General features: G+C 39.0%; 1 long non-coding RNA gene across 1 annotated transcript in view; it reads right to left on the bottom strand.

Annotated features, from left to right (window-relative positions):
* LOC130456348 (uncharacterized) overlaps positions 1-26967 on the bottom strand; it is a 53793-nt gene that overhangs the window by 1201 nt on the left and 25625 nt on the right. The window lies entirely within an intron of this gene.

Raw genomic sequence — 26967 nt, 5'->3', positions numbered from 1 at the left:
AAAATGGGGATAATAATAACTTTAGTATCTACCTCGCCAAGTTGTCATGAGGAAAGTTCTTTTTAAACCTTAAACCCCAATAGAAATATGAGTTATTGTTATTAATATTATTTTGGGTTGGTTCCTGAAAGCACTTCCTCTATTTGTTGTCACAAAAAAAGGTGTTATTCTAAGACCCAAGGACTATTAAAAGCTCCAGGGGCTCAGGGAATGGCTCCAACAAATCATTAGCCTTTGTTGGCTGCTGTCCTGGCAGGAGGTGAGGGGTGGGATAAGGCTTCCTTCTATTCCAGACAGACCTCTATCCAAATGCAACATTCTTCCATTGCCAGAGGGCACAGATTGCTATGATGACAGATATTGTCCACTTGGTCTCTCAACCAGAGGCTAGTTTGGAGCAAGGCCAGTGGTAGATACCAAGAAGGATCTAGGAGGAGGGAAGAGACTTTTAACATGCCTCTGGGGGGAAAAATAACTAGTTATGGGGGCAAGGCATTCCTGGGGAGTGGGAAGAGAAAGAGTTGGTCAGGGATCTCAATGGTCAGTGCCTATTCTATAGACTTTTCCAACTCCCTGCCTGGTCTAAGTTAGAGGTTCCTAATAAAATTCTTTTCCTTTCACCCTTTGGACTTCTTAGCTTGCCTTCTTCAACTAGCCTCCTCAACCAGGAACTGTTGATGGGTGTCATGGAAAAATTCCTGGATTTGGAGTCAATATATCTGAGTTTGAATCCTGGATTTGCTACTTATGACTTTGAGGCAGTCTTTCAACTACCCTAAACTTCAGTTACCCTATCTTTAAAATGAGGAGGTTGGACCCAGTGAAATCTCAGGTCCCTTCCATCTCTATGATTCTATGATCATTCACATGATAGGAACCAATATATCCACACTCCTAAGAAAAATTCACCTCTTATTGTGAGTTTGTCCTGGGTTCTCCATTTGTGAAGGGACCAAAGTGGCAGCCTTCATTCCCCTTCCAGCTCTGTTTCTGATTTCCTACTTCAAAACCGGACTTTTACTTGGGTACCTTCATTTCCACACTACTCCCTACCTTCTTTTTCAGTTTTTTGGGTGTGTTGTCTTGCCCTACCAGGAGGTAAGGTCCTTGAGGGGAGGGACGATTTTTCTTTTCATTTGTAATCTTTAAAATATATTGAAATAGAATAAGTAAACTGAGAGAAACTATTAGAGAAAATAATAGAGAAAGTAAACTGATGGAAACTTTCTTTTTGCAATGACTGCTGTCCTCTGGCTGTCTGAGACTAGAGAGAGCTGCTACAGGGACCTGAGACTGCTTATTTGTAAGGAAGCTAGGAATGAGAAATGCTGAGGGAACTGCTCTGAGGTTTACTCTGGAGCTTGCCTACTAATCCCTACTAATGGCTGATGGATCAGTATATCCTTTTAATTTCCTCCTCCCCTTCTCCAACCCTCTCCTCCCAATTCGTCCCTCCCCCCTGAGTGAACTAGAAAGATACTCTTTTCTTTTCCTCTTTCAAGTCAAGGAATTTATTGGGATAACAGGATGGGAAACTGAGGTGAGAGGGATGAGGATTTCCCTAAATTACAAGGATAATTTTAGGAGGGTTTGAGAAAGTAGTCCAGTCACAAACTATGACTCTAAAACAGTTAGGGAGATGGAGGACAAGAGCTTTTTAAAATCTTCTTTCTTTGGGGGCAGCTGGGTGGCTCAGTGGATTGAGAGCCAGGCCTAGAGATGGGAGGTCCTAGGTTCAAATCTGGCCTCAGACACTTCCCAGCTGTGTGACCCTGGGCAAGTTACTTGACCCCCATTGCCTAGCCCTTACCACTCTTCTGCTAAGGTAAGGGTTTAAAAACATTTTCTTTTAATCTTCTTTCTTCTTCTTCTCAAAATCAGCAAGGTCTCTCAGCTTAATTTCTGAAGCCCCCGCAATGGTCCTTCAGTCTGAGACAACTCCCCAAGAGAGGAAACAAAGTTCAAAGTCTCTCAGTTTCTCCTGGTCAGCTCAACTCTCAAATAGACCACCAACTCAAAAGCCAAGTTTCTCCTTCTTGTCAACTTCAACTGTCCAAAGCCAGAGAACCTCAAAAACCAAGTCAGCCCCACCTGCCAACTCCTGGGAAGATTCCATTTGGAACCCTGGTTCTTGCATCTTGGTTTACAAGTCCTCTCCATGCCTCTACTATAATATGTATATCGATATATTATCAAAAATCCATCTTTTCTCCTTTTCACCCAATACCATTTCCCTCTTACTGGGAATAAAGGGAAAAACTTCTTGTTACAACCTGTGTAGTCAAGGAAAATAAATTTCTTCAATGTCTGTATCTAAAAAAATGTCTCATTCTGAGTTCTTCATGAAGTCTCTAACAGGAAGTAGTTAGCATATTTCATCACTGGTGATCATACTGATCAGAGTACATAATTCTTTCAAAGTTGTTTGTCTTTATCATATTATCTTTGTATAAATTGTTCTTTGAGAACTAATGAACACTGGGTATAGATTGAAGCATACATTTTTCTTTTTTTAGTGTTTTTAATTTTATTTTTAAATGTTTTCCTATGTTTGCATAATTCATTTTTTCTCTCTCCCCTTTTCCCTCCCCTCTCCCAGATCCAATAAGCATTTCCACTGGGTTATACAAATGTTATCACTTATACCCATTTTCATATTATCCATTTTTGCAATAAAGCAATTTTAAAAAATAAAAACCCCTACCTTCTGTCTTGGAACCAATATGGGCTAGGCAATGGGGGTCAAGTGACTTGCCCAGGGTCACACAGCTGGGAAGTGTCTGAGGCCAGATGTGAACCTAGGACCTCTGGTCTCTAGGCCTGGCCCTCAATCCACTGAGCTACCCAGCTGCCCCCAGATCAATCTTTTAAAACCAAAACCCCCAATCATATATCCATATAAATAAATGATGTCATTTGTTTTTCTTCTATGTTTCTTCTCCCACAGCCCTTTCTCTTGATGTTGATAGTGTTCTTTCTCAGAAGTCCCTTCTGATTGTCTTGTAATAGCAAAGTCTGTTACACTGGGTTGTTCCACAATATTTCACTTTCAGTGCATAATGTTCTTTTGGTTCTGCTCATTTCACTCTGCATCAATTCCTGGAGGTTCTTTCAGTTCATATAGAAATCCTCCAGTTCATCATTCCTTACAGCACATTATTGTCATATACCACAATTTGTTCAGTCATTCCCCAATCAAGGGACACCTCCTCATTTTCCAGTTTTTTATCTTAATTTTTTTTTATAAAAACCCTTACCTTCTGTCTTAGAATCAATACTGTGTATTGGTTCCAAGGCAGAAGAGCAGTAAGAGCTAGGCAATGAGGGTTAAGTGACTTGCCCAGGGTCACACAGTTAGGAAATGTCTGAGGCCAGATTTGAACCCAAGCCTGGCTCTCAATTGACTAAGTCACTGAACCACCTAGCTACCTCCCTCATTTTCCAATTTTTACCACCACAAAGAGCATGGTTATGAATAATTTTGTATAAACATTTTTCAGTATTATCTCTTTAGGGTACAAACCTAGTAGTGGTATTGCTGGGTCAAAGGGTATGCATTCTTTTAAAGCCCTTTGGACATAGTTTCAAATTTCCTTCCAGAAGGATTGGATCAATTCACAACTCCATCAGCAATGCATTAGAATCTCAATTTTGCCACATCCCCTCCAACATTTACTATTATCCTTTACTGTCATATTGGCCAATCTGCTAGGTGTGAGTTGGTACCTCAGAGTTATTTAGATTTGCATTTCTCTAATCAGGAGGGATTTAGAACACTTTTCCGTGTAATTATTGATAGTTTTGATTTCTTCACCTGAAAACTGAAACATACTTTTTCACTTTGTTTTTCTTGCTTGGGGAGCAATATGGCTAAAATGGAAATAGGTTTGTGCAAGTTCACATTATAATGGGTATCATATTGTTTACCTTCTCAATAGTAGAAGAAATGACTTGATGGAGGGAGATCATTTGGAACTCAAAAAATTTTTAATTCAATGTTATAATTAAATCAATTAGCTAATTTTAAAAAATGTTCTCTTAGTTTTTATACATTTACTCTACATCAGTTCATATAAGCCTTTTCAAGTTTCTCTGAAACCATTCATTTCATTATTTCTAATATCACAATGGTAATTTCTAATATCTCAATTCTGTAACATTTATATACCATAACTTGTTCCCCAATTTCTCAAATTCCCATGCTTTTCTCCCTTAAAAGGGGGATTATAAGTATTTTTGTGCATTCTTGAGATTTGTTTTGTTTAGGACCATTCTCTCCATTAATCTACCTTCCCTTTATTCCCTCTTCTCTCTCCCCCCCCCTTTCCTTCCTATTTCTCTGTTAAATGAATTTTATTTTTGTACCCAACTTTTGTGTGTATGTGTGTATATTCTTCCCTCCTTTGATCAGTTCAGATGAATATGAGGTTCAAGTGTTGGCTGCTCACTCCCTTATCCTCATCCTTATTAAACTAGATGTCTACCTGTACACCCAGATTATGAAACAATTTTCCATAACCTTCCTTTCCTTCTTTCCACAAATGGATTTTTCTTCCCCTCCCTTTCCATCCTTCTTTCAAGATCATCAAGACCTAATAGAAATACTCCCAGGATAAGGTTCAAACATTTATCATCTCCCATATTTGAATGTAAGCCATTTGTCCTTATTTAGTCCCTTATCATTGTTCATTCATGTCTATTTGCCTTTTTTATGTTTCTCTTAACTCCTGTGTCTAAACATCAAAGTTTCTATTCAGACTTTTCATTATGAATGATGAATTCATTAAAAAATCATTTTCCCCCCTGTAGGATTATACTAAGTTTTTCTGGGTCTAAACCTATATTCATTGCCTCCTGGAGTATCACATTCCAAACTCTCTTCTCCTTTACAGTAGTGGCTGCTAAATCATGTGTGATATTGGTTATAGTTCCTCAGGACTTAAAATCTTCCTTATTGGCTGCTTTTAGTACTTTTTCTTCAAACTGGAAATTCTAGATTTTTGATATCATGTTCCTGGAAATTTTCATTTTCAACTTTCTTTTAGGAGGTTAGTGATGGATTCCTTCTGCAGCAAAGAGTTATGCCTGATATGTATAGCATGAGAGTGTCATTATGTGACTCTAAGAGAAGTAGAGCAGACATCCTTAACATCCACCATTTCCCTTCTCCAATGGAGACTTTTAATTCCTTCCAGGAGGAGAAACAGGAGGTTGGGACCAGAAGCCACTATACTCTCCTCAGAGAAAGGGGGTACCAAACTAGAATTACACCTATCTGATCTCTTAAATATCATTATTCTAGGGGATGAGGTTTTCAGGTTCATGCTAACTTTTGATCACTCTTCGTTATTGGGGAGAAGCAAGACCCCAAGTTTTTTATCCTAGGTTTATCTCTTTTCCCACAAATTACTACTTCCATAATGAACATACATAATACTTATCAAAGAAACTTATTTTGATAGCAAAACAGAAATCAGAGAAAGCATATATAAAATAATATATACCATACCATACCATACCATACCATACCATACCATACCAGACCATAGAGAGAGAAGGAGCTCTCTCAATTGGGAGAGAAGTAACTGAGCTCAACCAAAAAAGTTTTAGATATCACCTAAGAGGGAACTCCACAAAGACTCTAGTGTGGCAAGTTAAGGATAAGGATATGATGGAGACTGCTAGCTCTTCTCATATTTTCCCAGTTTTTTTTTTCCTTTTGGTAACCTAAAGGGGAGTTGGCATCTTACTTCTCTCTCAAAGCAGGAAACCAAAAGCACTGGAAGTGACCCAAAGAAGACAGAAGAGATTTAGGCTCCCTTGCTGTCACCAACTCTGCCTCATCTCTGACACATAAGCAGGGACACTGATCTCCACCAGTAAGGAGAGAGTCCCATACCAATGGGATTTGGGAACAAAATTATACTTCTATTTCCACTTTGTCCTTTTGTTAAGAGACCTATACAGTTTTCTTTTAAGATTTCTTGATATATAATTTTTAGGCTCTTATTTGGTCATGGCATTCAGGTAGTCCAGTGATTCTTAAATTTTCCTTTTATCTGTTTTCCAAGTTAATTGTTTTTGTTATGCTACATTTTCTTCTATTTTTTTTTCAGTTTTTAAAATTTGTTTTAATATTTCTATTTGTCTCATGGAGTCATTGCTATTCTTTTCCTTCTTTCTTTCCTTCTTTCTTTCTTTCTTTCTTTCTTTCTTTTTTTTTTTGAACCCTTAGATTCTCTTAGAATGAATACTCCATATTGGTTCCAAGGCAGAAGAGTGGTAAAAGCTAGGCAATGAGGGTTAAGTGACTTGCCCAGGGTCACACAGTTAGGAAATGTCTGAGGCCAGATTTGAACCCAGGATCTCCCATTTCTGTACCTGGTTCTCAATCTACTGAGTCATCTAGCTGCTCCCTAGTCCCTTCTAATTTTCATGGAGTTAGTTGTTTGGGCAAAGTTTTGTGCTTCTTGTGCCAAGTCGTTAATTTCCTTTTTAATTATTTCTTCCATAACTCTCATTTTTTTCCCAACTTTCCCCCTCTAGTTCTCATTTCATTGATTAAAAAACATTTTTTACTCTTCATCTCTTCTGGTATTTCTTCTGGTTTAATTTATACCCAAGCTGTGTTTTGTTTTGAGGTTTTACTTGAACATGTTTTAGAGCCATTCTCTTCTGGGTTTGTATCTTGAGAGTCCTCTTCACAGCACTTTTGCTGGGATTCTTTTTTTATTTATTCATTCTTCTCAGTTTACTTTCTGACTTAATGGACTTAATGTTAGGAACAGGCTCTGAGTACTTCTTTTTTTTTTTAAACCCTTACCTTCCTTCTTGGAGTCAATACTGTGTATTGGCTCTGTTAGACTTAAATTAGTTTTGAGCGTTAAATAGTTGTAGATAAGAGAGTGGGAGCCATAAACTGTGATAATTAAAATGTTTTGGGAGCAAGGGAAATATATAACAATTATGACAGCTGAAATATGTTTTATAAGATGGTCGCCAGGGAATATATTCCCAATTTATGAATATGCCCAAGCCAACTGGGTTTTATAGAGAAATTTAACTTATAATACACTGATTAATCAATAGAAAAAGAGAGAAAGTAAGAAAGGAATAAGAATGAATAAATCAGTCAGTTGGTTTTATCACTCACCCAAGATCTCTCTAAGTAAGGCTTCTCATGCCAACCTCAGGCTCCACCTTCAAGAGAGCCTCCTTTCAAGAAATGTTCCAGAGAATTCTCCTCCTGACTCCTCCTGAGTTCTCCTTCCACAGCCTCCTTCAAGACCTCTCCAGGAGCTCTCCCTCCAGAACCTCTCTCCTCTCAGACTCCTTCAGAGCAAAACCTCCTCAGAGCAAAACCTCTCAGAGCAAAAAACTCTCCTCAGACCCTGCTATCTTTAAGGAAACCATCTAAGTCCTCTCCCCTCAGTTCTCACATCTACCAATCACTGTTGATGTCTCCCCTGTGCCAATGGTGGCTCTAGCTTAACCCAGGACTGCCCAGAGGTCTGTTTCCTTTGCACATGTCTGTTGTAGGTCATATTCTCAAATAATTAAATCTTGATCTATGCTGCAGCCCTTCCTAAATCCTGTTAGACTGAGTAGGGTGGAGATTGTAAGTTCCAAGACCTGGTTCTGTCATTCCAAGTATCTCTATTGTATCAATTCTAAAATCAATCATGACTCAAAGAACTTCCTGTTCTATGCTTAAGCATAGGTCAAAACCCTTTCCATTGTTTAGCAAAAGGTTTCTGTCCTAAAGTAGTCTTAAGTAGGGAGGAGAAGGATCCTCCCATGCCTGGCTCTCAATTCACTGAGCTACCCAGCTGCCCCCCTGAGTACTTCTAAAGAAAAAGTTTAGACTGATCTTGTTGCTGCTTTCTTGGGATATTGAGTATTGCATTATCCCCATATCTCAGGGACAACTTATACTGGGAACTTATAAGATTTTAGTGATCCTAAAGTGATCTATTTGGAGGACAAGTCTTATTGCTTCTCCCATCCCCCACTCCTCTGAGCTCTGTAAATTCTGGCCTGGGTTTGGGATTAAGCAATAGTAGACTGTTGTTGCTGGATTTAGCCACCATTGGCCCTCTGGGCACCTCTACTGATTCAGAGTGACAGAACTGTAGGCTTCCCTTGGGTCTGGGATTCCTGCCCTGGTTATTCCTCTATATGCTTCAGACTAGGCTGGAGGATGGAACAGATTCTCCCATCTATTGCTGGATATGAGCCAGTCTACTGCTGCTTATGTCTCAACTTGTTCCTTTCTTGATATCCTGCCTAGAGCCTGGCACTGTTGGGAGAAGGCAGGGAGGGGGAGTTGGCAGGGTCTTTTCCTCAGTCTTTCCTGGATCTATGACCCAGAATGGGGTAACAAAACTGCTAGTTCATACCTGTCTCCATCATGGTATCTTAGTATAGGTCTGGGGATGCCCTGATACAGTCTGAGATCCCTTCTTGTCCTAGGTAATATACCATCTCTGGGTGCTAGTATGCTCCACAGGGTGTAAACTGATCCAGGCCCTGTTCCCACAGTCTTCAGACTCCTTTGTACACCCCCTGTGCTGACATGAGCTAGAAAAATGACACTGGGACCATTTTTCCCCCAAAAAGGATTCAGTTTGATGCATTTCTAGAATTGTTTGGAGAAACTTTGAAGAGAGCTCGTTGTACTCCTTCCTTCTAATCTCCTATCTTGTCTCCCAAGTTCCCTTTTTGCTTGTATTTGAATCTCTATCACTTAGCACACATAGTAAATGCTTAATCAATGCTGTTTCCTTATTTCTCTCATTTTCTCCCCCTTTTTCTCCCTCTCTTCCTCCCTCTTTCTTTATTATTCCCTCCTCTCCATCTTTCCTTCCTTCTTTCCTTCCTTTCTACCTTCATTACTTCTTTTCTTCTTTCCTGCTTTCTTTTCTCCTTTTCTTCCTTCCTTTTCTCCTTTCCTTTCTTGTTCCCTTTCTCCTTTCTCTCTTTTCCTCCCTCCCTTTCTTCTTCTTTCCTTTTTTTCTTAAAAAAAAAAGGAATGTCAACAAAGCAATACTTAAATCAAAAGTGTGAGGCCATAGTGGTAGAAGTGGAGGCAGAGATGAGGAGGATGGGCTCCTGGGTTATTCTAGAATACCAGAATCTATGAGTCTGGAAAGGTCACCAGCTGTCTTTGATTTCATATTCTCAGAGCAGGAATTCTCCCCTAGTATCCCTTCAGGGACTTGTCCTTCACTTGCTCAGACATTCACACAGAGGGAAGTCAGTTTCAGTTTCCTAGAATTGAAGAAGGGATCCAAGAAGCTTTTAGTGGAAATTGTCTGATGTAATTTGGAGTTTCTAAAGGATTTTGCCCAATGAGCATAATTATTATTTGCAAAAAAGTGAAATTTTAACCCCAAGAAGTTGTGAAACTGTTGGCTGTATTAATCGTAGAGAAAAGACCATGTAAGAAAAAGGCCAACCATAAAATCTAAAGACAGGTTCATGTCCTGATTCAGACATATGAAGAAATGCTCATTTATATTCATTAATACTTAAGGTTAACTCAGACCTTGGACAAGACAATTTCATTGATCTCAGCCTCAGATTCCCCACTTTTGTACTTTAAAAAAAATTTATTCAATTAGTCAATTTAGAATATTTTTCCTTGGTTACAAGAATCATGTTCTTTCCCTCCCCACCCCCCACCCCTTCCCATAGCCAGTGAGCAATTCCACTGGGTTTTACATGTGTCCTTGATCAAAACCTATTTCCATATTATTGATGTTTACACTAGGATGATCGTTTAGAGTCTATATCCCCAATTATTTCCCCATCTACCCATGTGATTAAGCAATTGTTTTTCTTCTGCATTTCTACTCCCACAGTTCTTCCTCTGAATTTGGTATCATTCTTTCTCATAGATCCCTCAGAATTGTCCTGGATCATTGCATTGCTGCTAGTAGAGAAGTCCATTACATTTGATTGTACCACAGTGTATCAGTCTCTGTGTACAATGATCTCCTGGTTCTGCTCCTCTCACTCTGCATCAATTCCTGGAGGTTGTTCCAGTTCCCATGGAATTCCTCCAGTTCATTATTCCTTTGAGCACAATAATATTCCATCACCAACATATACCACAATTTGTTCAGCCATTCCCCAATTGAAGGGCATCCCCTCATTTTCCAATTTTTTGCCACCACAAAGAGTGCAGCTATGAATATTCTTGTACGTGTCTTTTTCCTTATTATCTCTTTGGGTTACAAACCCAGCAGTGTTATGGCTGGATCAAAGGGCAGACAGTCTTTTATCGCCCTTTGAGCATAGTTTCAAATTGCCCTCCAGAATGGTTGAGTCAATTCACAACTCCACAAGCAATGAATTAGTGTCCTGACTTTGCCACATCCCCTCCAGCATTCATTACTTTCCGTTGCTGTCAAGCCAATCTGCTAACCACCTTTGTACTTTTTGCTTCACACAGCTACAATGAGGAAAAAGCTTTATAAACTTTAAAAATGTGCATATTCCTCACTTTACAACCTCCTGTTTTGCCTCAGTGTAGTATAGAGATGACCCACATACTCTAGAAGTTTTTCCCAGCAGAACCCAAATCGTGCTAGGTTTTTAATTACTCTAGAAAAGCTTTGAATAAGGGTATGTATTTGTGCGTTCTGGTATCTGAGGAGCACCAGAAGGAGGGATAGAGAGGCTCATCACCAGCCAGTCAAACACAGGGAAATGAATGTTCCTAGCCACAGAACTCACTGACCTGACCAGTAATATTTGTTCCCTTTCTACCCATTAAACAAAGAAGGCCCAAGGAAGCTTAGAAGCCACAAGCTAGTCTATCCAAGTAAGACCAGCAGTAAACGTCTGAAGTCCCATTCCAAGCAGCATGGAATTTGAATGTGACGCAGCCACTCTTCCCCCAGAGTCCTCCTTCCCTCTACTAGCATAAATCACTATCAGGGCTCAGGTCCAGGCTCCTTACTACTGAAGACCTCACTTTCGGATAATACCATTACTGACTCTCCCAGAGTCTTAAAAAAAAAAACTCAAAATACTGAATGGACTATGACTTGATCTTGCCTAATTCCCAGAAAATACCCTTCTGCCCAGAGGACTGAATTTGACAATCAAATTTGAAGGACCAGAGACCCACATCCAGCTATTCTAGTTTCTGGCTATCCCTTTTTTCCCAAACTTCTGTGAACTCACGAGACCTTATTGCTTTCCCTTCCCCTTTTTAAAAGGTTATTTAAGAATCCCTTTTCTGTATGTCAGGGGAAGTTCCAGTGCCATGTCTCTGTGGGTCTTCCCAGATTATAATTCCAAGGCAATGGCTCTGTGTGATTTTTCTCAATTATAATCTCTTTGCCCCAATTATTATAACTACTTTGGCAGTTCTGTATTTTCTCAGGTTGGCATACCTTCCCCCAATGCTATTTTTATTGTTCAGTCATTTTTCAGGCATATCTTGCTCTTCATGACCCCACTTGGGGCTTTCTTGGCAAAGATACTGGAGTGCTTTTCCATTTCCTTCCCCAGCTTATTTTACAGATGAGGATGGAGGCAAACAGGGTGAAATGATTTGTCCGGGGTCACAGAGCTAGGAAGTATCTGAGGCTGGATTTGAACTCAGGTCTTCATGACTTCAGCACTCTACCCACTATGTTACCACAACAAATATTTATTAAATTTCTAATAGCAGGAATTGTGCTATATTAATAAAATTATAAAAATGAAATAGCTCCTACCCTCAAGGAGTTTATATTCTGTTGGAAAAGTTGTAATATATGTCCAGATAAATAAAGACAGTACAATTTGAGAATAGCAGGAACATTAATATCTTGAGGGGGAGAGTTATCAGGGAAATTTTCATGGATGTGGCAGCACCTGGTCTGAATCCTGAAGGAAAATAAGAACTCAGGTCTCAAGAATCAAGTAAGGGAGGGGGCAGCTAAGTGGTTCAGTGGATTGAGAGCCAGGCCTAGAAATGGGAGATCCTGGATTTAAATCTGGCCTCAGACACTTCCTAGCTATGTGACCCTGGGCAAATCATTTAATCCCCATTGCTTATCCCTTATCTCTTCTGCCTTGAAATCAATATTTAGTATTGATTCCAAGCCAGGAGGTAAGGGTTAAAAAAAAGAAACAAGGAAGGGGCAGCTAGGTAGCCCTAGTGGATAGAACACTAGACCTGGAGTTGAGAGAACCTGAGTTTAAATCTGGCCTCAGACACTTCTTAGTGGGTGTTATAGAGGGGTAAAAAGGAGAGGGATTTGTGAAAAGGGGAAAGGGTGATAAAGGGAATGGAGGCTTCCCCCTCTATGGTAGGGACAGAGTGAGGAGGTGATGTTGATGAGTCAAGGGAAAGAAAGGAGAATGGGTTTGTCTTTTCTCCCTCAGTACTCTCTGACAAACCCTCCTCACTATGGCTGCCTTCCCTTTGACTGCTGGGTTCTATGAATGATCTTGTTGAAGAGGCTTATGGTGATAAGTTCGCTTCTTCTTGGGAAGAAAAATGTCACCTCTCTCTCCCCCTTACTCTCAAGTTTCCCTCTAGTAATAGTTTAAGTCTCTTCTTGAGTCTTATTAACTGAAATTTATTGAAGGGAAACAGAAAAGGGAACAGGGCAGATGGCGGGTAAGGAATTGATGTTCAGGAAGGAAGGAGGGAGAAGGGTTCCCTATCTAACTAATATCCTTCCCCCCCCCAAAGTCAAGCAGATCAGGTTTGGTTCACCTGACCTACTTGGGGTCAGAATAAAGACACTCTAGTTCTTGGTTGCTCAGTGAGAATCTCCAGGTTTGACTTTAAGGAGGTAGATGGAAATCTTCCTTGTTGGACAGCTTATGTTTCAAAGTCCTGTCCAATTGGCTTGTCTTCTAGAGAGACCTGGTCTCACTAGATTCACAAGGAAATCACAGGAATCACAAGGAAAGAGATGGCTCAATCAAGGAATTAGCTGGAGCTAACCTCTCTGGTGTGTGTGGTACCAAACAGAAGACAGAAGTCTCAACTGCTGGATCAGCTCACTCACTCCTCTCTCTCCAAAGTTCTGTGTTCCTTTTTCATCCATCCACCACTGCTGTAGAATTCTGCAGCTCTTTCCAGTTAATTTCTTTCCAAGATGTCAAACCTTCTCTTACGTGGGGTATCCCTAGGCAAGGCACTTAACCCCAATTGCCTAGCCTTTTTGCTCTTCTGTCTTAGAGCTGAGACTAAGACAAAAGGTAATGGTATAGAAAGATGATAGATAGATAGATAGATAGATAGATAGATAGATAGATAGATAGATAGATAGATAGATAGGTGGAGGGAGGAAGGGAGGGAAGGTAGGGGAGAGAGAGACAGAGACAGAGACAGAGACAGAGACAGAGACAGAGACAGAGACAGAGACAGAGACAGAGACAGAGAACAAATCAAGTTGAAGAGAGCTTGCATTCCAGGCATGGAGAAATGTTTAGTTGGAGATAGAACAAATATTCTGGTTTGACTGGAACATAGAGCCCATCGAAAGCAATATGAAATAAGTTTGGAGCCAGAGAAGTCATTGAAGGTTTGGGAGTGAGAAAGCACTATGCTTCAGAGATGTGCTTTTAGACTGGACAAGAAGGAGGTTGAAAGGAGGTAATTCCAGTAGCCTAGGCAAGTGATGATGGCCTGAACTTGGGTGATGATTGAGTGACTGAAGGGAAGAGTCAAAGGCAAGAATTCAAGAGATAGAGAGTATGATGAGGATCAGCCACTGATTAGCAATGGAGTTGAGGGGGAGGTGAGGGCAAAGGAAGAATCTAAAGTGATGCTGTTTACAAGTTTGGGAAATGTCCAGGAGGAAACTTACTTTACTTTAGAAGTAAAACGACCTGGGTTCTAGATCCAGCTCCACCACTGACTAGATATGTAACCTTGCATAAATAACTTCCCATCTCTGGAGCTGTTTCCTTCTCCATTAGACAAGGAGGTTAATAACCCTGACTGCATCACATCATGAGGAAGAAATCTGTTCTTGGGCAGGGAAACTCTTAGAGAGATGCAGAGTCCAAAATAAACAAAGGCCTGGTGATACCATATTTCTTCAGCTTGGCATAATAGAAGTAAATATTTGTCTTTTCCAGGGAGATTACCCTTCACTCTGAGCCTCTAGTAACTTGACTTCCTTTCTCCTGGTATCTGCTTGGGATTCTGGGTCAATCTTCTACCAAAAACAGGGCCCCAGCTGCTCATTCTTTGTCTCTCTCAGAAGCTGTTACACAGAGAGAGAGTTAGCCCCAGCTGATATAGGAGTTAACAGGCAAACCTTATCTCTCTCTCCTGGACTCCATTGGACTTTGGACAGGCAGATCTACTATCAAGAGAAAGCAGAAGTCTTCCTACTTCCTTTAGCTGGACTAAAGAGAATATAGAAGACCTCAGTCATATTTTGGACCTCAACAATCTCCTTTCGGGACTTGTTTATGTAAAATTTCTGGGTCTTTGGTGGACTGGCCTTTAGAATAGTATTGTGGTCAGATAGGTTTGTTAATTATTAGTTATAATATTAAGGTTTTTAAAAGATAAGGTGTCCTTCTCCCTCATTCTCCTCCCCAAAAACCTTTTCCTCAACCTCCAATAAAATATTACTATTTAAAAGTTATTCCTTATGTGTTTTCAAAATCCTGTCTTAACAAGCATCCCCAAGGGCAAGGCTGGGCCTTTATTAGGTCTTCCACAAAGCCATTGGGTTCAGGAGGGTACAGGTGGTTTGCATAAAGAGATAGAGTTCTATAGACAACAGGCACTGAATAAATATTAATCACATTGAATGACTAATGTGATCCAGGAAGTAATAGGGTTATTAACTATAGTTTGCTAGTAACTTGGGAATGGGATGGGAAACCATATGGGGGAAATTGGAAGAGAGAAGATGTTGCTTCAGCCTTCAAAATGCCTGAATTGCAGGGTTCAGGATTTCAGTTAGATATCATAACAAGGAATAGCTAGGTAGCACCATGGACAGAGCACCAGGACTGGCGTCAGGACAACCTGGGTTCAAATCTAGACTCAGACATTTCTGAGCCATGTAACCCTGAACAATTCACTTAACCCCAATTGTCTAGCTTTTGTTGCTCTTCTTCCTGAAAATTAATACTAAATATCAATTCTAAGAAAAAAGGTAAGCATTTAAAGGGGGGAAATATTCCTTTCATTATTTCTCTTGGCTGAAAATATGTTTACCATAATTTGGTCAGCCATTCCCAAATTGATGGGCATCTCCTTAGTTTTCTGTTCTTGCCACTAAAAAAAGCAGCTATAAAGATTCTTGTACCTATAGATCTTTCTTTGACATCTTTGGAGTACAGGAATAATAGGGTTTTGCTAGGTCAAAGAATATGCATCATTTATTTTGGAGAATAGTTACAAATCACTTTTTGGAATGGTTAAACCAATTCACAGCTCCACCAAGAATGCATTAATGTGCCTGCATTTGCACAATCCCTCCAATAATTGTCTTTTTTCCATTTTTGTCATCTTTGCCAATTTGATGGATGTGTGACAGAATCTCAGAGCCACTTTAATTTGTAATTTGGAGCTGTTTTTCATGTGTATTTTGATAAATCAGATATCTTCCTTTGAAAACTGCCTATTTATATCCTTTGACCATTTATTTATTGGGGAATAGCTTTTGTTCTTATAAAGTTGAATCAGTTCCTTATATTGGTTATAAAAGCTTTCTTAGAAATATTTCAAAGATATGTTCTCACTTATCTATTTCCCTTTTCATTTTAACTGCATTACCTGTGTGTAAAACCTTTTAAATTGTATTTAATCAAATCTGTCCCTTTTTTTCTTCTGTGACTTGGTAACTTGTTTGATTATGAGCTTTCCCCCTCTAATTGTGAAAGATATTTCCTTCCTTTTTCCTCTCATTTGTTTTCTATTATTTTTTAAACACTTACCTTAGTCTCAATTCTAAGTCAGAAGAGCAGCAAGATCTAGAGAATTAAGATTAATTGACTTACCCAAGGTCACAGTTAGGAAGTATCTGAGGCCAGGAACTCCTGATACAAGACCTAACTATCTTTTGTGTTATCTAGCTGCCTCATATCACTAACCACTGTTTTGGAAGGCATCTTGACCTCTCTCAGCTTCTTCATGCTTACTTTCTTTTTTCTTTTTTAAACCCAATCACAACTCTAAGACAGAAGTCAAGGGCTAGGTAAACAGGGTTAAATGACTCACCCAGGGTCACACAACTAGAAGTGTCTTGTAAGGGTAAATTTAATTGATCACCAGGGATTAATTCAAATCCCAAATAAAATGCTCTTCAGTTTGAAATTTTTATGGTGTTTTAATTAATACAGAGGGGAGGAATTAAGAAGAAGAGAGAGGGAAAAGGGTATAGGATTTCTCTGGCATAGCCTGTGCCAGGGGGAGTTCAAAGACCTCTGCCACAAGGCCTCCTCAGAAGATTAAGGGCTTCCTAACAGGATAGTGTTTTAGAAGGTAAAGGAAAAAGGAATCAGCCTAAACTCTGAGAGAGCTCAGAGAAGACACCTCACCTGACCTACGATATTAAGCTTCTCCCAGTTACTGTATCAAGGGCACTCACTGCCAAACCCAGACAATAGCTGCAGCCATACCAAGATGCCAAGATAATCAGCATGCTGCCACTAGCCATCTCTCCACCACAAGAGCCAGAGCCACCTCTCCATGAAAAGAGCCCGGAGAGAGGAAGTAACACGAAATATATAGACCATTTTTTATATCACTTCCAGCGTCTCACATGTACCAATGGTAGCTTAAGCTTGACTTAGGACAGTCAAGGGGGTCTGTCAGTTGTTTCAGATTTGTCATTTGCTAGCACATGTCTGTCATAGGCCATCCTTCTCAATACTTAATCCTTAAGTAGGGGTGTAGACATTCCTCTTTTGTTAGACTAAGCAGGATGGAATAAATCTAAAATTCACAATCCCCTCTGATGACGATTGGGGGACTAGTCTCCCCAATTGATCACTAAACATAATCATCCTGCACCTTCAAATTTTCTTTTTTTTAAATAATATTTTATTTGATCATTTCCAAGCATTATTCATTAGACAAAGATCATTTTCTTTCCCTCCCCCCCACCCCCCATAGCCGACGCGTGATTCCACTGGGTGTCATATATGTTCTTGATTTGAACCCATTTCCATGTTGTCAATATTTGCATTAGAGTTTCGTTTAGAGTCTCTCCTCTGTCATGTCCCCTCAACCGCTGTATTCAGGCAGTTGCTTTTCCTCGGTGTTTCCACTCCTATACTTTATCCTTTGCTTATGAATAGTGTTTTTTCTCCTAGATCCCTGCAGATTGTTCAGGGACATTACACCACCACTAATGGAGAAGTCCATTACCTTCGATTATACCACAGTGTATTAGTCTCTGTGTACAATGTTCTCCTGGTTCTGCTCCTCTCACTCTGCATCACTTCCTGGAGGTTGTTCCAGTCTCCATGGAATTCTTCCACTTTATTATTCCTTTTAGCACAATAGTATTCCATCACCAACAAATACCACAGTTTGCTCAGCCATTCCCCAATTGATGGGCATCCCCTCATTTTCCAATTTTTGGCCACCACAAAGAGCGCAGCTATGAATATTCTTGTACAAGTCTTTTTGTCCATTATCTCTTTGGGGTACAGACCCAGCAGTGCTATGACTGGATCAAAGGGTAGACATTCTTTTAGCGTCCTTTGGGCATAGTTCCAAATTGCCCTCCAGAATGGTTGGATCAGTTCACAACTCCACCAGCAATGCATTAATGTCCCTACTTTTCCACATCCCCTCTAGCATTCATTACTTTCCTTTGCTATCATGTTAGCCAATCTGCTAGGTGTGAGGTGATACCTCAGAGTTGTTTTGATTTGCATCTCTCTGATTATAAGAGATTTAGAACACTTCTTCATGTGCTTATTAATAGTTTTGATTTCTTTATCTGAGAACTGCCTATCCATGTCCCTTGCCCATTTATCAATTGGAGAATGGCTTGATTTTTTGTACAATTGATTTAGCTCTTTATAAATTTGAGTAATTAAACCTTTGTCAGAGGTTTCTATGAAGATTTTTTCCCAATTTGTTGTTTCCCTTCTGATTTTAGTTACATTGGTTTTGTTTGTACAAAAGCTTTTTAATTTGATGTAATCAAAATTATTTATTTTACATGTTGTGTTTCTTTCTATGTCTTGCTTGGTTTTAAAGCCTTTCCCCTCCCAAAGGTCTGACATGTATACTATTCTGTGTTTACCCAATTTACTTATGGTTTCCTTCTTTATGTTTAAGTCATTCACCCATTTTGAATTTATCTTGGTGTAGGGTGTGAGGTGTTGATCTATTCCTAATCTCTCCCATACTGTCTTCCAATTTTCCCAGCAGTTTTTATCGAATAGTGGATTTTTGTCCCAAAAGCTAGGATCTTTGGGTTTATCCTATACTGTCTTGCTGAGGTCACCTTCCCCCAGTCTATTCCACTGATCTTCCTTTCTGTTTCTTAGCCAGTACCAAATTGTTTTGATGACTGCTGCTTTGTAATATAGTTTAAGGTCTGGGACTGCAAGGCCCCCATCATATGTGTTTTTTTTTTCATTATTTCCCTGGATAACCTTGATCTTTTGTTATTCCAAATGAATTTTGTTATGGTTTTTTCTAAATCAGTAAAGAAATATTTTGGGAGTTCAATGGGTATGGCACTAAATAGATAAATAAGTTTGGGCAGGATAGTCATTTTTATTATATTGGCTCGTCCTATCCATGAGCAGTTAATGTTTTTCCAATTGTTCAAGTCTAGTTTTAGTTGTGTGGAGAGTGTTTTGTAGTTGTGTTCATATAGTTCCTGTGTTTGTCTTGGGAGATAGATTCCTAGGTATTTTATTTTGTCTAAGATGATTTTTTTTTAATTTTAAACATTATTTTATTTGGTCATTTCCATACATTATTCACTGGAAACAAAGATCATTTTCTTTTCCTCCCCTCCCCCACCACCACCTTTTCCTCTCCCGTAGCCGACACATGATTCCACTGGGTATCACATGTGTTCTTGACTCGAACCCATTTCCCTGTTGTTGGAATTTGCATTATAGTGTTCATTTAGAGTCTCTTCTCAGTCATATCCCCTCCAACCCTGTAGTCAAGCAGTTGCTTTTCATGCGTGTTTTTACTCCCACAGTTTATCCTCTGCTTGTGGATAGTATTTTTTAGATCCCTGCAGATTGTTCAGGGACGTTGCATTGACACTAATGGAGAAGTCCATCACCTTCGATTGTACCACAATGTATCAGTCTCTGTGTACAATGTTCTCCTGGTTCTGCTCCTTTCGCTCTGCATCACTTCCTGGAGGTTGTTCCAGTCTCCATGGAATTCCTCTACTTTATTATTCCTTTTAGCACAATAGTATTCCATCACCAACATATACCACAATTTGTTCAGCCATTCCCCAATTGAAGGGCATCCCCTCGTTTTCCAATTTTTGGCTACCACAAAGAGTGCAGCTATGAATATTCTTGTACAAGTCTTTTTCCTTATTATCTCTTTGGGGTACAAACTCAGCAGTGCTATAGCTGGATCAAAGGGCAGACAGTCTTTTATCGCCCTTTGGGCATAGTTCCAAATTGCCCTCCAGAATGGTTGGATCAATTCACAACTCCACCAGCAATGAATTAGTGTCCCCACTTTGCCACATCCCCTCCAGCATTCATTACTTTCCATAGCTGTCATGTTAGCCAATCTACTAGGTGTGAGGTGATACCTCAGAGTTGTTTTGATTTGCATCTCTCTGATTATAAGAGATGTAGAGCACTTTTTCATGTGCTTATTAATAGTTTTGATTTCTTTGGCTACGAACTGCCTGTTCATGTCCCTTACCCATTTGTCAATTGGAGGATGGCTTGATTTTTTGTACAATTGATTTAGTTCTTTATAAATTTGAGTAATTAAACCTTTGTCAGAGGTTTTTATGAAGATTGTTTCCCAATTTGTTGCTACCCTTCTGATTTTGGTTACATTGGTTTTGTTTGTACAAAAACTTTTTAATTTGATGTAATCCAGATTATTTATTTTGCATTTTATAACTCTTTCTAATTCTTGCTTGGTTTTGAAGTCTTTCCCTTCCCTAATTTTCCTAATTAGAATTCCCTCCCCTAATTCCTAATTAGAATTCCCTAATGTGTTCGCCTAATTTTCTTATAGTTTCCTTCTTTATGTTCAAGTCATTCACCCATTTTGAATTTATCTTGGTGTAGGGTGTGAGGTGTTGATCTAAACCTAATTTTTCCCACACTGTCCTCCAATTTTCCCAGCAGTTTTTATGAAATAGTGGATTTTTGTCCCAAAAGCTGGGATCTTTGGGTTTGTCATATACTGTCTTGCTGAGGTTGCTTGCCCCCAGTCTATTCCACTGATCCTCCTTTCTGTCTCTTAGCCAGTACCAAATTGTTTTGATGTCCGCTGCTTTATAATATAGTCTGAGATCTGGGACTGCAAGACCCCCTTCCTTTGTATTTTTTTTTCATTATTTCCCTGGATATCCTTGATCTTTTGTTCTTCCAAATGAACTTTGTTATGGTTTTTTCTAAATCAGAAAAAAAGTTTTTGGAAGTTCCATGGGTATGGCACTAAATAGATAGATGAGTTTGGGTAGGATGGTCATTTTTATTATATTGGCTCGTCCTACCCATGAGCACTTAATGTTCTTCCAATTGTTCAAGTCTAGCTTTAGTTGTGTGGAAAGTGTTTTGTAGTTGTGTTCATATAGATCCTGTGTTTGTCTCTAGAGATAGATTCCTAAGTATTTTATTTTGTCTAAGGTAATTTTGAATGGGATTTCTCTTTCTAGTTCTTGCTGCTGAGCTGTGTTGGAATTATATAGAAATGCTGATGACTTGTGTGGGTTTATTTTGTATCCTGCAAATTTGCTAAAGTTGTTGATTATTTCAATTAGCTTTTTGGTTGAATCTCTAGGATTCTTTAAGTAGACCATCATGTCATCTGCAAAGAGCAATAATTTGGTCTCCTCCTTGCCTATTTTAATGCCTTCAATTTCTTTTTCTTCTCTAATTGCTACTGCTAGTGTTTCTAATACAATATCAAATAATAGAGGTGAAAATGGGCATCCTTGTTTCACTCCTGATCTTAATGGGAATGCATCTAGTTTATCCCCATTGCAAATGATATTAGTTGATGGTTTTAGATATATACTGTTTATTATTTTTAGGAATGACCCTTCTATTCCTATGCTTTCTAGTGTTTTTAGTAGGAATGGGTGTTGTATTTTATCAAAGGCTTTTTCTGCATCTATTGAGATAATCATGTGGTTCTTGTTGGTTAGCTTGTTGATGTGGTCAATTATGTGGATAGTTTTACTAATGTTGAACCAGCCCTGCATCCCTGGTATAAATCCTACTTGATCATGGTGGATGACCCTTCTGATCACTTGCTGGAGTCTTTTTGCTAGTATCCTATTTAAGATTTTTGCATCTATATTCATTAGGGTGATTGGTCTATAATTTTCTTTCTCTTTTTTTGACCTGCCTGGTTTTGGAATCAGTACCATGTTTGTGTCATAAAAGGAGTTTGGTAGAACTCCCTCTTTGCTTCTTATGTCAAATAGTTTGTATAGTATTGGGATTAACTGTTCTCTGAATGTTTGATAGAATTCACTGGTGAATCCGTCAGGCCCTGGGGATTTTTTCTTAGGAAGTTCTTTGATGGCCTGTTGGATTTCTTTTTCTGATATGGGATTATTTAAGAAAACTATTTCTTCTTCTGTTAGTCTAGGCAATTTATATTTTTGTAAATATTCATCCATATCACCTAGGTTGGTATATTTATTGCCATATAGTTGGGCAAAGTAGTTTTTAATGATTGCCTTAATTTCCTCTTCATTGGAGGTGAGATCCCCCTTTTCATCCTTGATGCTGTAAATTTGCCTTTCTTCTTTCCTTTTTTTAATTAGATTAACCAGTACTTTGTCTATTTTGTCTGTTTTTTCAAAGTACCAGCTTCTAGTCTTGTTTATTAGCTCAATAGTTCTGTCACTTTCGATTTTATTAATTTCTCCCTTAATTTTTAGGATCTCTAGTTTGGTTTTCTTCTGGGGGGTTTTAATTTGTTTGTTCTCAAATTTTTTGATTTGCATTTCCAATTCCTTGATCTCTGTCCTCCCTAATTTGTTAATATATGCTCTCAGGGATATGAATTTTCCTCTAAGTACTGCCTTGACTGCATCCCATAAAGTTTGAAAGGATGTTTCACCGTTGTCATTTTCTTCAACGAAATTATTAATTGTTTCTATGATTTCTTCTCTAACTATCTGATTTTGGAGTATCATATTATTTAATTTCCAATTAATTTTTGATTTGGCTCTCCATGTACCCTTGCCAATCAATATTTTTATTGCCTTGTGATCTGAAAAGGCTGCATTTATTATTTCTGCTTTTCTGCATTTGAGTGCCATGTTTCTGTGACCTAGCGTATGATCTATTTTTGTGAATGTGCCATGTGGTGCTGAAAAGGTGTATTCCTTTTTGTCCCTATTTATTTTTCTCCATATGTCTATTAATTCTAATTTTTCTAAGATTTCATTCACCTCTTTTACCTCTTTCTTGTTTATTTTTTGTTTTGATTTATCTAAATTTGATAGTAGTTGGTTCAATCTCCCACTAATATGGTTTTACTGTCTATTTCCTCCTTCAATTCTCCTAGTTTCTCTATTAAAAATTTGGATGCTATACCATTTGGTGCATACATGTTGATTAGTGATATTTCCTCATTGTCTATACTCCCTTTTAGCAGAATGTATTTACCTTCCCTATCCCTTTTGATCAGGTCTATTTTTGCTTTGGCTTTGTCAGATATCATGATTGCAACTCCTGCCTTCTTTCTATCAGTTGAGGCCCAAAAGGTCTTACTCCAACCTTTAATTCTAACCTTGTGAGTGTCAACCCGTCTCATATGTGTTTCTTGAAGACAACATATGGTAGGGTTTTGGGTTCTAATCCACTCTGTTATTTGTCTACGTTTTATGAGTGAGTTCATCCCATTCACGCTCAAAGTTATGATTATCATTTGTGGATTCGATGGCATTTTGATATCTTCCCCTAGTTCTGACCTTTCTTCTTTAGCTATTTCCTTTTGAACCAGTGATTTACTTTAGGTCAGTCCCCCTAGTCCCCTCCCTTGAGATGCTTTCCTTTCTAGCCCCTCCCTTTTTATGCTCCCTTCCCCTCCCCCCTCTCCTTCCCTCCCTTTTTATACTCCTTCCCCCCTCCCCCTCCTTAATTTTCCTTTATTTCTTGCCCTAATGGATAAGATAGAATTCAGGATCCCACTGGATCTAGATGTTCTTCCCTCTCAGATTTGATTTCACTGAGAGTAAGGTTTAAGTAATTCCACTTCACGCTCTCTTCCTCTCCTTCTCATATGAGAGTTCTTCCCCTCCCCTTCCCATGTGTATCTTTATATGGGAAAGATTATTCTATTGATTCCCCCCCTATTTCTTAAAGTTATTCTTAGTATTATCGACGGTTCCCCCCTCCCTTTTCCTTTCTTTGCCCCCACTTTCCCCAAATCTTCTTAATGCCCCAATCTTTCCCTATGCATGTTTTTTTTCCAAATACTCTTATGATGCTACAATTTATGAGAGTTACACAAAACATTTTCCCCACATATTAATATATATAATTTGATGTAAATGTAGTCCTTATAGAAGAGAGTTTGACTTAAAGAAAAAGATAAGATATATCTCCTTTTCCCTTTCTTTCATATTTACCTTTTCATGTTTCTCTTGCTTTCTGTGCTTGGATATCAAATTTTCCACTAAGTTCTGGTCTTTTCTTAGCAAATGCTTGGAAATCTTCTATTTTGTTGAATGTCCATACTTTCCCCTGGAAGTATATAGTCAGTTTTGCTGGGTAGTTGATTCTTGGTTGGAGACCCAGCTCTCTTGCCTTTCTAAATATCGTGTTCCATGCTTTGTGGTCTCTTAGTGTGTTAGCCACTAAGTCCTGTGTGATCCTTATGGGAGCCCCCTTATATCTGAAGCTCCTCTTCTTGGCTTCTTGTAGAATTTTCTCCTTTTCTTGGAAGCTCTTGAATTTGGCAATTACATTCCTAAGGGTTGTCTTTTGGGGATTTAGTATAGAGGGTGATCTATGAATCCTTTCTATTTCTATTTTGTCCCCTTGCACCAGAACGTGGGGGCAATTTTCTTTTATAATCTCCTGTAGAATAATATCGAGTTTATTGTTTATCTCTGGTTTTTCTGGGAGACCGATAATTCGAAGGTTTTCTCTTCCTCCTCTGTTTTCCAGATCGGTGACCTTCTCAGTGAGATATTTTATGTTTTCTTCTAATTCGTTAATTTTTTGGTTTGCTTTATTGATTCTTGCTGTTTTATCATCTCACTTTCTTCGAGTTGCTTGATTCTGGTCGTTAGGGACTGGTTTTGCTTTTCAGCTTTGTCTGCCCTTCTATTGGATGCTTCAAGCTCTTTTTCCAATTGAGCAGTCTTATCTGTCAGACTGCTGATCTCTTTCTCCCATTTTTCTTTCCAGGTTTCCATCTTTTGGATAAGTTCCAGTTTGAGATCTTCCAGAGCTTGTTGATAGTTTCCATTTTGGGAGGCATGTTCTGATTTATTTTGGGTTTCCTCCTCATTCTCCTCTTTTCCTTGAGTACTTCCACCATAAAAGTTTTCAATAGTCACTTTTTTCCCTTTCTTCCTGGAGGCTTGATTTTGGGCCATGTGAGCCATCCCTTTGGTGGTTTTATTCCCCTTTCCTTTTTGGTCTGGGGTCTGGGTTATATGGGCAGTTTTTCTGTAAATTAAGGTTGCTTCAGACTAGTTCTTCCCAGCCTCCAAGGTTTCTTAGAGCGCTGGGTCCCTGATCACAGCCACACTGCCCATGTGTTCAGCTCCACCCAGATAATCAGCGCGTGGTCCTCCCCTGGTGTTTCGCTCCACAGAGATGTTCCGCGCAGCTTCCCCAAGTACAGCTCCGCTGACCCCCCGTGCTCAGCGCCGGGTTCTCCAGTGAAACTGCCCTGAGACGTTTTTTCCTGGCAGTCCCCAGATCCCAAGGACCCTGGAGTGCCACCCCCTAGACAGAGACGTTCCCCACTCACTCGCTGTCCCAGTGAGTGCTCAGGTAGCTCACTCTGGTTTGGTGGGGGAGGTGAGGTGGGGGAAGGGCGGCTCAGTTCACTTTTCTGTGCAAGCTTTTCCTCCTTCTTATTATAGTGTGGAAATGTTCAAGCCCCATGTACCTTCACCTCTGTGGGATACTGGGGAGTCCTGTTCCACCAAAGGTGATTTTTATGCTCCTTTGATGTAGTCTGTTTCGTTCGGTGCAGGGGAGAGGAAGCGTGTGGCATCTAGATTGCAGCCATGATTACCTGGAAGTGTGTCTAAGATGATTTTGAATGGGATTTCTCTTTCTAGTTTTTGCTGCTGAGCTGTGTTGGAGATATATAGAAAAGCTGATGACTTATGTGGGTTTATTTTGTATCCTGCAACTTTGCTAAAGTTGTTGATTATTTCAATTAGCTTTTTGGTTGAATCTCTAGGATTCTTTAAGTAGACCATCATGTCATCTGCAAAGAGTGATAACTTGGTCTCCTCCTTGCCTATTTTGATGCCTTCAATTTCTTTTTCTTCTCTAATTGCTACTGCTAGTGTTTCTAGTACAATGTCAAATAGTAGAGGTGATAATGGGCATCCTTGTTTCACTCCTGATCTTATTGGGAATGCATCTAGTTTATCCCCATTGCAGATGATATTAGTTGATGGTTTTAGATATATACTGTTTATTATTTTTAGGAATGACCCTTCTATTCCTATGCTTTCTAGTGTTTTTAGTAGGAATGGGTGTTGTATTTTATCAAAGGCTTTTTCTGCATCTATTGAGATAATCATGTGGTTCTTGTTGGTTTGCTTGTTGATGTGGTCAATTATGTGGATAGTTTTACTAATGTTGAACCAGCCCTGCATCCCTGGTATAAATCCTACTTGATCATGGTGGATGACCCTTCTGATCACTTGCTGGAGTCTTTTTGCTAGTATCCTATTTAAGATTTTTGCATCTATGTTCATTAGGGAGATTGGTCTATAGTTTTCTTTCTCTGTTTTTGACCTGCCTGGTTTTGGAATCAGTACCATGTTTGTGTCATAAAAGGAGTTTGGTAGAACTCCCTCTTTGCTTATTATGTCAAATAGTTTGTATAGTATTGGGATTAACTGTTCTCTGAATGTTTGATAGAATTCACTGGTGAATCTGTCAGGCCTTGGGGATTTTTTCTTAGGAAGTTCTTTGATGGCTTGTTGGATTTCATTTTCTGATATGGGATTATTTAAGAATTCTATTTCCTCTTGTTAGTCTAGGCAGTTTGTATTTTTGTATATCTTTATTGCCATATAATTGGGCAAAGTAATTTCTAATGATTGCCTTAGTTTCCTCTTCATCGGAGGTGCTGTCCCCCTTTTCATCTTTGATGCTGTTGATTTGCTTTTCTTCCTTCCTCTTTTTAATTAGATTGACCAGTACTTTGTCTATTTTGTTTGTTTTTTTTCAAAGTACCAGCTTCTTGTCTTATTTATTAAATCAATAATTCTATCACTTTCAATTTTATTAATTTCTCCCTTAATTTTTAGGATTTCTAGTTTGGTTTTCTGCTGGGGGTTTTTAATTTGATTGCTTTCGAGTTTTTTTATTTGCATTTCCAATTCCTTGATCTCTGCTCTCCCTAGTTTGTTGATATATGCACTCAGGGATATGAATTTACCTCTGATTACTGCTTTGGCTGCATCCCAAAAGGTTTGAAAGGATGTCTCACCATTGTCATTTTCCTCAATAAAATTATTAATTGTTTCTATGATTTCTTCTCTAACTAAACGATTTTGGAGTATCATATTATTTAATTTCCAATTAGTTTTTGATTTGGTTTTCCATGTACCTTTACTGATCATTATTTTTATTGCC

Source organism: Monodelphis domestica, chromosome 1 (genome assembly GCF_027887165.1).
Source record: "Monodelphis domestica isolate mMonDom1 chromosome 1, mMonDom1.pri, whole genome shotgun sequence".
NCBI lineage: Eukaryota > Metazoa > Chordata > Mammalia > Didelphimorphia > Didelphidae > Monodelphis > Monodelphis domestica.
This window is presented reverse-complemented; position numbering and strand designations above follow the sequence as displayed.